A 13,709-nucleotide genomic window follows, 5' to 3' on the forward strand; every position below is an offset into this window, starting at 1 on the left:
ATTGAAGATGCCTTTAAAATTTTTGCAGAAAAGAGTTCTGCCAATATTTTCTTCTAAGTATCTGATAGTCTAATGTCCAAGTCCTTGATCCACTTGGAATTTACTTTTGTATTTGGTGAAATATAGTGGTTCAGTTTCATTCTGCATGTTTCAAGTCATTTTTTCCAACACCATTTGTTGAAGAGACTCCCCTCTCCTCATTAAATACTCTGAGCACCTTTGTCTAAGATTAGAAGTCTATAGGTGTGGGGATTTACTTGTCGTGGTGGACGACAAGTTTGTCAGCAACATCACCAGGCTCAGCTCAGAGCCCTTCCGAACCATCACTGTGCGGGACACCATGTCCGACCTCCCTGAGAACCTGAGAACCGCAAAGGTGCCTCCGCCTTGAAGATCCTCTACAGCGGGGAGCCCCAGGTTCCAGAGGCAGCTGCGGGGCTCGCAGTACCAGCCCACCCTCCTCAACCACATCTGCAAGGACATGAGCGGATCTGTGTGGCGCACAGTGATGGTCGGGAAGAGCCCCGAGCTAAACCTGGTGATGTTGTTGACAAACTTGTGGTCGACCACGACGCTGAGTTGGCAGGCGGGGGCGGGGGGTGGGTGTAAACACCTGTAACACCTCAAAGGTGCACTGGTAACCCATGCAGACGAGGCAGCGGAGGGTGAGCTTCAGCACCATGGAGCGCTTGAAGGACACGAAGTTCCACACGTTCTCTAGGAGGAAGAAGCGGGGTGGGCAGTAGTCACAGTAGCTGAGGAAGGAGACCACCAGCGAGTTCTTGAACTTGGAGTAGGTGCGTGAGTGGAAGTGGTTCTTGCCGCTGAAGCCCTGGTAGAGCAGGCGCCCGCACAGCAGCTCCACATCGCCCTTCTGCGGCAGCTTCTGGACGTGCAAGTTGCTGGTCCCACCCACCATGACCTGCTTCAGCAGCACATTGCAATCCTCCGTGAACACCGCGGAGCCCGGGTCGTTGAGCCAGAAGGCCTGCACCGCTGGGTCCCATATCTCGATGGCCCACAGCGTCTCAGAGATGCCTGCTTGGTGGGACCCCTCGACAGGCCCCGGCAATCAGAAAACACGTCCAGGGTCAGACGCTTGGACAGCTTGATCTCGGCTTCGCCGGGCTGCTTGCTGGCCTGGGTCTTGACCCGGCTTATTCCTTTCCCCTTGCCTTTGCCCTTGTTGCTGCGGCTCCGGGTCTTCAAAGCTTTTGCTCTTGGTGTTGCAGGCCTCGAGAAAGTACAAGAAGTCAGGTCTTCCCGCCGAGAATGCGTGCAGTTTCTTTTCTTTTCTTTTCTTTTTTTTTTTAAATTTTTTAACCAAAGCACTGTTCAGCTCTAGCTTATGGTGGTGCGGGGGATTGAACCTGGGACTTCAGAGAATCATGGGACTTCATGAGAATCTCTTTGCATAACCATTATGCTATCTACCCTCTGCCCTCGTGCAGATTCTTGTCCAGGTCCTTGCTGTACTCCATGGTGCAGCGGCCCTGCATCGCCCAGAAGTCCACCATGGCCTCCTCGTTGCTTCAGTACAGCAAGTTGATGTCTGAGTGGTAGCTGAACTGGCCAGCGTGGGCACCTTGTAGGTGGACCTGTGCGTGTTCTCAGGCCTGTAGAACTTGTTCAGCCTGGGAGTCTGGCAGTAGCGCAGCGGGTTAAACACACGAGACGCAAAGCTTAAGGACCCCAATAAAGATCCTGGTTCAAGCCCCGGCTCCCCACCTACAGGGGAATCCCTTCACAGGCGGTGAAGCAAGTCTGCAGTGTTTATCTTTCTCTCCCCCTCTCTGTTTTCCCTTCCTCTCTACATTTCTCTCTGTCCTATCTAACAACGATCAATAACAACAACAATAATAACTACAACAATAAGAACAAGGGCAACAAAAGATAAAATAAATAAATAAATATGAAGAGGAAGAAGAAGAGGAAGAGGAAGAAGGAGAATGATGAGAAGGAGAAGGAGAAGAAGAAGAACTTGTTCAGCCAGATCTTGATGTCAGCCTTGTTGGGGGTTCTGGTTCGTCTTGTGCAGAAGATCTCTTTGATGCAACTGATTCTGTAGGGCTCCGGGGCATCCAGGTTGCTCCCTTTGACGTAGTCTGAGTACTTCCAGTAGTGCTCTGGAAACAGGTCCTCGTTCACCACCTCCTTTCTGGGGCACTTTACATGGCTGGAGAGCTTGATGTTGAAGGAGAAGGCCTCCAGGGGCAGGTAGATGGCCATCGCCTATGCGGTACTGGATGCCGTTTTTGGTGGCTGAGCTCTAGAAAACCTGGCTGTCTAGATCCCAAGCTCTTCCAGGACCCTGGGGATCTCTTTCTGTTGCATCTCGGCCAGGTGGGAGCAACTGGCACAGAACTTATATTTGTTGTCTTCTGTAGGCTGAGTCTGTACTAGGGACTCGAAGCACGTATAGTCCTGGTGGTACCAGAGCTGGTAAAAGTATGTCTTGTCATCGCTGCCCTCCATCAGGGTCTCGGGGTCCAGGCCGCCCTCCAGTGCCCAGTTGGCCAAGGAGGCCTTGTAGACCACAGTGACCTTGCTGTGGATGTAGGACAGCTGCATAGCCTTGTAGACCACAGTGACCTTGCTGTGGATGTAGGGCAACTGCATAGCCTCACATTCATCCATGAGGAACAGCTCCAGGGGGTCTGAGGTGGCGCCCAGCACGTTGTCTGAGCCAATGCAGAACCAGTGAGTGTGGAATGTCTGTTCATTGCTGTTTTCCCACAGTGCGGTGACCCTTGCCAAATACAGCGGCTTGGAAGAATAGTCTGGAATAACAGATACACAGTCTCCCTCTTCCAGAGTCTCCAAGTCGATGCACACTTTCTTGTAATAACTCTTCTTCCCCTCGGTCTTAATGGCCTTGCCAACCCAGGAAATTCAGTTCTTGTTCTGTTTCTTCTTCTTGCCCTGATGCATCTTCTTGGGCGAGGGCATCTCAGGGATGTTGTCATCCACCTCATTGTCGTTGTTGTCATCGTCAGCCTCCTTCACGGTCATTTTGTGGCACCTGGTGGAGCGGGGACTCCTCTCCAGACAAGCCTGTTTGCTATAGCCGGTATAACCGAATTTCACCATGTCTATGCAGGTCCGACAGTTGCCACACTCGGCATGCTGGCAAACCTCACAGCCGCCACAGTGCCTGCGCTTGAAGGTGTTCTCTTTGTCATCCTGCTTGATTTCCTCAGTGAAGAAGGTATCGAAGATCTGGCAGACAAGCTTGGTGGTTGTGACCTTCTTGAGGCCCTTCTCTTTGTCCTTGTCCCTGGCCAGTGGCCTGGGGTCCCCGCCCCCGTTGTGGCGACTCTCGGATCGCCGCTTGTCCAGGGTGGCCCCATCAGCTTATGACATCGCTCATGCAAGGCATCAGGAAGACGGGATGCTCGTCGCTGTCCCCCACTGTGTCATAGCTCTCTACTTGCTCCACCACAAACTGGGCCTGACGCGGGAGCGAGTCCTCGGTGAAGTGGTTCTGGTTGAGTATGGGGGCGGCACAGTGGTCTCGATCTTATTTTTTAAATTTTTTTAATGTTTCATTATCTTTATTTATCATATAAAGGCAGTGAGAAATTGAGAGAGAGAAAGGGAGATCGAGAGGGAGAGTGATAGTGAGACACCTGCAGACTTGCTTCACAACTGATGAAGCTTCCCCCTGCAGGTGGGGAGTTCTTTTGTTTTTGTTTTTTTTTTTTTTTTTGGTCTCAATCTTATTGATGAGGTCCTCATAGGTAGAGTCTGAGTTGTTCTGCAGGAACTCTACCACGATCTTGCTCATCTAGATTTTCTCCTGCATGACGCTGAAGAGAGGTGCATACTCGGGGCAGGGATCCATCAGGATGTACTCAGTGAAGGAGGTATTGAAGCTGATGAGTACTTTCTCACCACTGTCGAAGCCCGTGATCCACCACTTGTCGATGGGACCTAGGTTCTTCCCATTGATGCCGCCTTCGGAAAACGGGTTGCCTTCGTAGAAGGCCTTGGCAGTCCCAGAGAAGAGCAGCTCCACGTTTTTCTCAATGAGGCTGGTGTCGAGTGGCCTAGCTTACAGTACATGCTGAAGTGGGTCAGTTTGTGCTGGGGCTGGGTCTTGTAGGTCTCAAAGCCTATCTCGCTCTCATCAAAGACGACAGCTTGTCACTCGTCAGCAGCTGCAGCTCCTCCACGGTGTCTGGCTAGTGGACCACGTACTTGAGCTCAGGGTCATTGAGGGTCTGATCACATTTGCTGCACTTCAAGGGGTTGGCCTTAGAGATGGTCACTGCCCTCCCTCGGGGGGCTCATCTCTCCACTGCTTCTTTGGAGGTGACTCTGTGTCACTTCTCCTCCTTTTCATCCATGTCTTTGCCATCTGGTGTCTGTGAATTCCCTCTGTCAGATTCTTTCTCCTTGGGTCTCAGTTTGGCAGCCATGTCTTTGGGTTGACTTCTAAGCCTCTGTTCATCCCTTTCCTCTTTGCTCATGGCCTCTGTTTTGATGGTTGACACTCTGGTCTCTTGGCTGGACTCTTCATTCTCTGTCGAGGGTTTGACTCTCTGCTTTGACTTCTGTGTTGTTTCTCTCCTCTTTACCCAATGCTGCATTCCTCTGCCTGGTGGGTCCTCCATGATGACGATGACGATGATGATACTGACGATGATGATACTGACATAGTGCCTGGCCACTGCCTCTAACTGCTGTGGTGACTGCTGCCTGGACGTCCTGGGGACTGGTTCTGTGGTGATCACTTGGCGTCTCTTTTCCTCCTGGTCTCTTTCTTCCTCCCTCCTCGACAGAGTCTTCAGAGGTGGATCTGTCCAACTCTTCTTTGGGTTTCCCCTTGGCAGGGCCCCTTGGGAAGTGAGCCGTGATCATGGTCTGCTTGGTGGTCTGCCAGGTTATGCGGGGCTCGGCGAGGCTTTGGCCCTGGCCTTGCCATTCAACCTGCTCTTTCTCCTCCCGGACGCTGCCAGCTTGGGTGAAGACTGGAGAGGACAATGTGTCCTGGTGGGGTTGTCTGTCCAGGGAAGTCTGGTTGGCATCATGCTAGCATCTGAAACCTGGTGGCTGAAAAAAGAGTTAATATATAAAGCCAAACAAATTGTTGACTAATCATGAAACTAAAGGCTGGAATAGTGCAGACAAAGAGTTGGGGGAGTCGGGTCTCTGCATTTTGTAGATAGCTAGTGGGCATATTTTAGTTATATTCCAAAGGGCCTGTGGCTATACTAGTTTTTTTTTCCCCTGAGCCTGAAATCGGATATGCAGGTGGATCCAAGTTATTGTCTGGGGAAATGATGTCATGACTGGAAAAAGGACCAGAAAGCTGGAAGAGAGTAGCTCCCAAATATGGGAAAGGTGTATAAATATTGTTGACTGTAAACCCCATCGATTTGATGTGATCTGGGGCCCATATTCAGCTTAGGAGCCTATGTGACCTCTGCGTCCCTGTAGATCTGAGCTCACATTCTGTGGTCATGAGTAGGAATGTTCCAGGCTGCCCCAATATCAGGACCAATCTTCCTCAGGTGTAGCATAGAGTATGTTGTCCAGCCTCCCTTTGGAGGATGGAACAGCAGCCATACTTTTTTTAAAAAAGAATTTATTTGGGAGTCGGGCTGTAGTGCAGCGGGTTAAGCGCAGGTGGCGCAAAGCACAAGGACCGGCATAAGGATCCCGGTTCGAACCCCGGCTCCCCACCTGCAGGGGAGTCCCTTCACAGGCGGTGAAGCAGATCTGCAGGTGTCTATCTTTCTCTCCTCCTCTCTGTCTTCCCCTCCTCTCTCTGTTTCTCTCTGTCCTATCCAACAACGACGACAACAACAATAATAACTACAACAATAAAACAACAAGGGCAACAAAAGGGAATAAATAAATAAAATATTTAAAAAAAGAATTTATTTATTCATGAGAAAGATAGGAGGAGAGAAAGAACCAGACATCACTCTGGTACATGTGCTGCTGGGGGTCGAAATCAGGACCTCATGCTTGAGAGTCTAGTGACTTAGCCACTGAGCTACCTCCTGGACCACTACTTTTTTTTTCATACTTATTTATTTATTTATTTATTCCCTTTTGTTGCCCTTGTTGTTTTATTGTTGTAGTTATTATTGTTATTGATGTCATTGTTGTTGGGTAGGACAAAGAGAAATGGAGAGAGGGGGAGAGAAAGATAGACACCTGCAGACCTGCTTCACTGCTTGTGAAGCGACTCCCCCGCAGGTGGGGTGCCAGGGGCTCAAACCCAGATCCTTATGCCAGTCCTTGAGCTTTGTGCCACCTGTGCTTAACCCGCTGTGCTACCGCCTGATTCCCGAAGCCATACTTTTTAATTTAATATTTATTTATTTTGTTGCCCTTGATGTTTTTTTATTGTTGTTGTAGTTATTATTGTTGTTATTGATGTCGTGGTTGTTGGATAGGACAGAGAGAAATGGAGAGAGGAGGGGAAGACAGAGAGAGAGGGGGAGAGAAAGATAGACACCTGCAGACCTGCTTCACCGCCTGTGAAGCGACTCCCCTGCAGGTGGGGAACCAGGGGCTCGAACCGGGATCCTTACGCCGGTCCCTGCGCATTGCGCCACGTGCGCTTAACCCACTGCGCCACCGCCCGACCCCCTCAGCTCTGGTTTATGGTGGTACAAGGGATTGAACCTGGGATGGAGCCTTAGGCATGAGAGTCTGGTTGCATAACCATTATGCAATCTACCCTCTGCCTCCCTCTTTCTTTCTTTCACCCTTTATTGGGGGATTAATGTTTTATGTTTGACAGTGAATACAATAGTTTGTACATGCATAACATTTCTCAGCTTTCCACATAACAATACAACCTCCACTAGGTCCTCTGTCTCTTTCTTTTTCTTTTTTTTTTTTAATTTTTTAAATATTTATTTATTCTCTTTTGTTGCCCTTGTTTTATTGTTGTAGTTATTATTGTTGTTGTTATCGATGTTGTTATTGTTGGATAGGACAGAGAGAAATGGCAGAGAGGGAGAGAGAAAGATAGACACTTGCAGACCTGCTTCACCGCCTGTGAAGCAACTCCCCTGCAGGTGGGGAGCCGGGGGCTCGAACCCAGATCCTTATGTCAGTCCTTGCGATTCCCGCCACCTGTGTTTAACCCACTGTTAACTTCCAGGTGTGTTGCAATACCCCCTCAATATCCCTCAGGAATCTCTTATGGGACAGAAACTTTACTTGGTTCCTTACTGGAAAGTCTGGGTACCTGAGGCAGCTCAGGAAGGAAGGTGCTTTTGCCCAAAAAGGGGAAGGTCCCCCAACCATAGTGTGACCACTCTCTATGAAAGGGGACCTCCCGGCAGACAGGTGATAACTGCTCTGTGAGTGTCAGTTGGCAGGGAGTTCATAACATCCCTTCTGGCTTTAACAGTCTTTAGTTTAATAAACAAAACAAAACACGACCAGTGGCAGGGGCCTGAGTGAGCCCCCTCTTCTGTAGTGAGCTTATTTCCGTCCCCAACCTAAAATCAGAAAAGACAGTCCAGGACTTTCAAGAGTCCCGGTGACGCAGTGTCCGTTAGCCCAGATTCTCCGCTGGCCCTCGAGACGCGTGTGGATGGGTCCTCACCGATTCTTGGCCTTCATCGTGTGCACTGTAGTCGTCTATCTTCTGGCTTCAAGGCCTGGTCTTGTGCATACAACATGCTCGTCCGATGTGGGTCCTGACTGCCACAGATGGAATATTAACACCTCCAGCGATTGGCACATGTCATGGAGTCGAACTAATGTGATGACTAAAAGGGAGATGGCGTTATCATCGACGTCTGTCCTTTGCCCTGGGACACTCACCCTTTCAGCTGCCCTGTCCTCTGGCAGGTGTCTGTCTCTCCACTGTGCAAACGTCCCTGGGCCTACCGGTTTTGACCGGCTCTTGGCTCTGGTGCTGTACTTGGCCGCTGCTGCTGGATTAGCTCTGGCAGCGCGGCGCGGCGGGCGGCTCGCTCTTGCGTGCGGGCTCGGGCTGCAGCGGGGTCTCGCGGGCTCCAGTGGCCGCGTCTGCGCTGCTGCTGCCCGGCCCGCTGGCGGCGGGGTCGGGGGCTGCCGGAGCTGACTCCATGTTTTTTCCCAATGTGGAGAGAGAGAGAGACAGAGACAGAGAGAGAGAGGAGTGGAGAGAGAGAGTGAGAGAGCGCTGTCTCTTTCTTTCTTATCAGAGCACTACTCAGCTCTGGTTCTTAGTGATGTGGGGGACTGAACCTGGGACTTTGGAGCCTCAGGCATGAGAGTTTCTTTGCATAACCATTATGCTATCCCTGCCCCAGCCATACTTCCTCTCTCTCTCTCTCTCTCTCTCTCCTTTCCTATTATTTATTTCTTCTTTTCTTTCCTTTTTTAAAATTTCTTTATTGGGGATAAATGCTTTACAGTGGATAGTATATACAATAGTTTGCATATGCATAACATACAACCCCCAGCCATACTTTCTAGTTGACTTTTTTTCCCCTTCTGTTGCCCTTGTTTATCATTGTTGTGGTTATTATTGTTGTTGCTGTCGTTGTTGGATAGGACCGAGAAATGGAGAGAGAGAGAGAGAAAGACACCTGCAGACCTACTTCAACGCTGGTGAAGCGACTCCCCTGCACGTGGGGAGCCAGGGGCTCCAACAGGGATCCTTAGGCCGGTCCTTGTGTGTTGTTTTTGACGGGTTAGGTTGTTTTCACCGGGCTAGCTTCACAGGCGGGTAACAGACGACCAGGGATTCATGGTTGAGCTGTAGGCAGTATCTCTTTATTCATGCAGGACACAGCACAATCTAAGCCGAGCTAAGCTAAACTAAAGTACAGTACTCTAAAACTCACAATGCTGTCTTTATATATACTTGCCAAGTAGGGTGGAAACAGGATGTGACATAGAGAGGGTGGAGAGAAAAGTGACTGGTGAAAACCAGAGTGTGACAAAGAGGGGGCAGAGCAGGCGAGAATCCTATCACTGAACCACCAGTGCCCTGGAGGGAGGGTGGTACTTGTTAACAGCGGTTATGTAAATAGAATGAAGTGGTTATGAAAATAGAATAGTGTTAAGCAGGGGGGATTTAAACCAAATGAAACAGAAGGGGTCTCATGCATACCAACACTTGTGCTTTGCACCATGTGCGTTTAACCCGCTGCGCTACTGCCCTACTCCCTTTAGTAGACTTTTACACCATTGTTTTATAAAGCAATTGCCCTTACCTGTATGTCTATCAGCTCTACACAGTAAGCTTCTCCCATGATTTAAAAACCAATTTAAGAACTGAGGTGCTAGGCTGGGGAGACAACACAATGGTTATGCAAAGAGACTTTAATGCCTGAGGCACCAAGGAGCTCAGGTTCAATCCCCCAGCATCAAGAGAAGCCAGAGCTGAGCAGTACTCTGGTTGAAAATAAATTTCAAGTTTTTTTGTTTAAGTTTTACTTCTTGGGGGCTGGGCAGTGGCACAACCAGTTAAGCACACATAATCACATAATCACAGTGCACTAGGACCAGGGTTCGAGCCCCCCTCCCACTTCCAGGGGGGATGTTTTATGAGTGGTGAAGCAGGTCTGCAGGTGTCTCTCTTTCTCACCCCCTTTCTATCTCCCACTTTCTCTAAGTTTCTCTTTGTCTTGTCAGAAATAGAATGAAAGAAAAAAATGGCCACCAGCCACACCTATGGACATCTAATCTTTGACAAAGGGGCTCAGACTATTCAATGGGGAAAGCAGAGTCTCTTCAACAAATGGTGTTGAAAACAATGGGTTGAAACATGCAGAAGAATGAAACTGAACCACTATATTTCACCAAATACAAAAGTAAATTCCAAGTGGATCAAGGACTTGGATGTTAGACCAGAAAATATCAGATACTTAGAGGAAAATATTGGCAGAACTTTTTTCCGCATAAATTTTAAAGACATTTTCAATGAAACGAATCCAATTACAAGGAAGACTAAGGCAAGTATAAACCTATGGGACTACATCAAATTAAAAAGCTTCTTCATAGCAAAAGAAACCACTACCCAAACCAAGAGACCCCTCACAGAATGGGAGAAGATCTTTACATACCATACATCAGACAAGAGTTTAATAACCAACATATATAAAGAGCTTGCCAAACTCAACAACAAGACAACAAATAACCCCATCCAAAAATGGGGGGAGGACATGGACAGAATATTCACCACAGAAGAGATCCAAAAGGCCGAGAAACACATGAAAAAATGCTCCAAGTCTCTGATTGTCAGAGAAATGCAAATAAAGACAATAATGAGATATCACTTCATTCCTGTGAGAATGTCATACATCAGAAAAGGTAACAGCAGCAAATGCTGGAGAGGGTGTGGGGTCAAAGGAACCCTCCTGCACTGCTGGTGGGAATGTCAATTGGTCTAACGTCTGTGGAGAACAGTCTGGAGAACTCTCAGAAGGCTAGAAATGGACCTACCCTATGACCCTGCAAATCCTCTCCTGGGGATATATCCTAAGGAACCCAACACATCCATCCAAAAAGATCTGTGTACACATATGTTCTTGGCAGCACAATTTGTAATAGCCAAAACCTGGAAGCAACCCAGGTGTCCAACAACAGATGAGTGGCTGAGCAAGTTGTGGTCTATATACACAATGGAATACTACTCAGCTATAAAAAATGGTGACTTCACCGTTTTTAGCCGATCTTGGATGGACCTTGAAAAATTCATGTTAACTGAAATAAGTCAGAAACAGAAGGATGAATATGGGATGATCTCACTCTCAGGCAGAAGTTGAAAAACAAGATCAGAAAAGAAAACAGAAGTAGAACCTGAAATGGAATTTGCGTATCGCACCAAAGTAAAAGACTCTGGGGTGGGAATGGGTGGGTGGGGAGAATACAGGTCCAGGAAGGATTCAGAGGACCTAGTGGGGGTTGTATTGTTATATAGAAAACTGGGGAATGTTATGCATGTACAAACTATTGTATTTACTGTTGAGTGTAAAAAAATAATTCCCCAATTTAAAAAAAAGTGAAAAAAAATGGCCACCAGGAGCAGTGGATTCCTAGTGCAAGCACTGAGCCCCAGCAATAAATGTGGTAGCAAAATAAATAAATAAATAAATAAATAAATAAATAAATAAAATAAAGCTTTATTTCTTTTTAAGATTTTATTAACATGACAAGGGGGGGAGAGAATCAGAGCACCCCTCACAAATATGATGCTGGGTATTGAACTCAGAACCTCATGCTTTAAAGTCCATTGCTCTCCTTAAGGTGACACCTTCCATGTCACAAAATTTTATTTCTTTGTTGTCAGTAACAATTTGGAGACTGAAAAAGCTTTAAGATATAAAGCAGAACAAATTGTTTAATAATCAAGAAACTAAAGGCAAATGAGATTTGGGGGTCTCCATTTTTGGAAAAAGCTAGTAGGTCTATTTTAGGTATATTCCAAGGGGGTCCCGTGACTATACTAATTTTTGCCTGAGCTTGACAGCTACCACGCAGGTGGGCTAAAGGTATTATCTGGGGAGATGGTGTCAGAGTTGTAAATAGGACTAGAAAGCTGGATCAGAGAAGAGAGTACCTCCCAAATATGGAGAAAATATACAAATATTGTTAACTATAAACTCCATCAATTTGATCTGTGCCCCATATTCAGCACAGGGGCCTGTGTAACCTCAGCATCCCTATAGGTCTGAGCTCACATTCTGTAGTAATAGCTAGGCACATTCTAGGCTGCACTCATTGTAGGACCCATCTTCCTTGAGTGCCAGAATACATTGACCCAACCTCCCTTCAGAGAATGGGGCTATCCCTACCAATGTTGACCCACATTGAAGGACCACACTGAAGGCAAGGTCCTGTAGAGACCCACAAGAGGGTCCACTATGTTTTTCCTGATGGAGATGACCAGTGAAAGTGGGGAGAGGGATCTGTTAGAGGTCTAGGCCCATCATGTCTATGTGGGAATCCCAGGATTCCCTGACTAGGGCCCTAGATGATGGGGTGGCTTGGTAGTGGCCAAAAGAGCCATCATTAAAGTATGCCAGTCTCTTGCCCTTATCCAGATTTTGTAGTCCTTACCTTGTCTGACAAGGTTAGCTTTGGAGTGACTGAGGGAAATGTTGTTGGGCACCTGAGTTGCTTCCAGGTTTTGGCTATTACAAATTATGCTTCTGTGAACATAGGTGTGCATATATCTTTTTGGATGGGTAAGATTGAGTCCTTAGGATATGTCCCTGGGAGAGGAATTACTGGGTCATAAGGAAGGCCCATTTCAAGCAAGCACACTATCCAAGTGAGCTATTTTGCCATTCTTAAAAGTTATCAATTAAAAGTTATCGATTAAAATCAATTAATTAAAGTTATCAAGCCCCCAGTACTACATAGAAGCAACATGCAGAGTGCAGTGCTGTGTCTTGGTCTCTCTTCTCTGTGCCTATCTGAAATTAAAAGAAAAAAGTGGGGGAGATAGTGTAATGGCTATGCAAAGAGACTCTCATGCCTGAGGCTTGAAGGTCCCAGGTTCAATCCCCCAAACCACTATAAGCTAGAGCTGAGCAGTACTCTGGCAAAAATAAATAAGTAAATAAATAAACAAATAAACAAATAAACAAATTCATCTGCCAGAGTGGTGGAATCACTCAGACATGAAGTCCCAGCACCCCCTCCCTCCAAAATGAAGTTTTGTTTTTGACTTTTTATAAAAAGTCATGAACTCATGTCAAAAAGAAATAATTCGCTTCTCAGTCATCGGACACATAGCACAAGGCACAAGAACCGGCATAAGGATCCTGGTTCAAGCCCCCAGCTCCACATCTGCAAGGGCATTGTTCACAGGAGGTGAAGCAAGTCTGCAGGTGTCTGTCTTTCTCTCCCCTCTCTGTCTTCCCCATCTCTCTCCATTTCTCTCTGTCCTATCCAACAACAATGACATCAATAATAACAATAGCCACAGCAACAATAAAACAACAAGGGCAACAAAAGGGAAAAAAAAAGCCTTCAGGAGCAGTGGATTTGTGGTTCAGGCACTGAGCCCCAGCAATAACCCTAGAGGCAAAAAAAAAAAAATTAATCACTTCTCCTATTTTAGCTTAACCAAGGAATCCCAAATATAGACAAATACTATAGGCAAAATTGCAGGTATTACTAATAGTGCTGTTTTTATGATGAGAAAGTGGGATTTATAGTAATTATGAAAAAGGTTTCCATGTCTGATGCTCCAAAGTCCCAGGTTCAATTCCCCACACCACCATAGACCAAAGCTGAATAGTGCTCTGGTCTCTACCTATCTCTGTATCTCTCTCTCATATTAAAATAGAACAAAATAGGGCAGGGATAGATAGCATAATGGTTATGCAAACAGACTGTCATGCCTGAGGCTTCGAAGTCCCAGGTTCAATCCCCTGCACCACCATAAACCAGAGTTGATCAGTGTTCTGGTAAAAAAATAAATAAATAAAATAAAAAAATAAAACAAATAAAATTTAAAAAAATAAATAAAACAAAATATATATTTTTAAAATCTAAAAAAAGAAGAGAAAAAGTGAAACCCTAAGTTATAGTCCAATGGTTAAGTGTGAGGTTTTGATGTCAGAGTAACTGGAAGTTTCAGCTAGGGTAAGCTTAGGCTCAATGCTGTCTTACAATTATTTCTTTTTGACTAGGGGCACAATAAGGATAACTTTTAGGGATATCTTACAAATATTTCTCCAAGGTGTCCACTATATGCATAACGGATTTTCACACATTTTGGAACCCACACC

The 13,709-nt window shown here is 46.7% G+C and overlaps 1 long non-coding RNA gene and 1 pseudogene across 1 annotated transcript in view; both read right to left on the reverse strand.

Moving 5' to 3' along the window:
- Window positions 1-237: 237 nt before the first annotated feature.
- LOC103116754 (DNA (cytosine-5)-methyltransferase 1-like) lies at window positions 238-4,616 on the reverse strand (annotated as a pseudogene).
- A 410-nt stretch (window positions 4,617-5,026) lies between these two features.
- LOC132541981 (uncharacterized) overlaps window positions 5,027-13,709 on the reverse strand; it is a 235,734-nt gene continuing 227,051 nt past the window's right edge. The window contains exon 3 of the long non-coding RNA XR_009553100.1: window positions 5,027-5,055. This is a non-coding gene — a long non-coding RNA (uncharacterized LOC132541981). The remainder of the gene's footprint in view (window positions 5,056-13,709) is intronic.

This window comes from Erinaceus europaeus, chromosome 12 (genome assembly GCF_950295315.1).
Source record: "Erinaceus europaeus chromosome 12, mEriEur2.1, whole genome shotgun sequence".
Lineage (NCBI taxonomy): Eukaryota > Metazoa > Chordata > Mammalia > Eulipotyphla > Erinaceidae > Erinaceus > Erinaceus europaeus.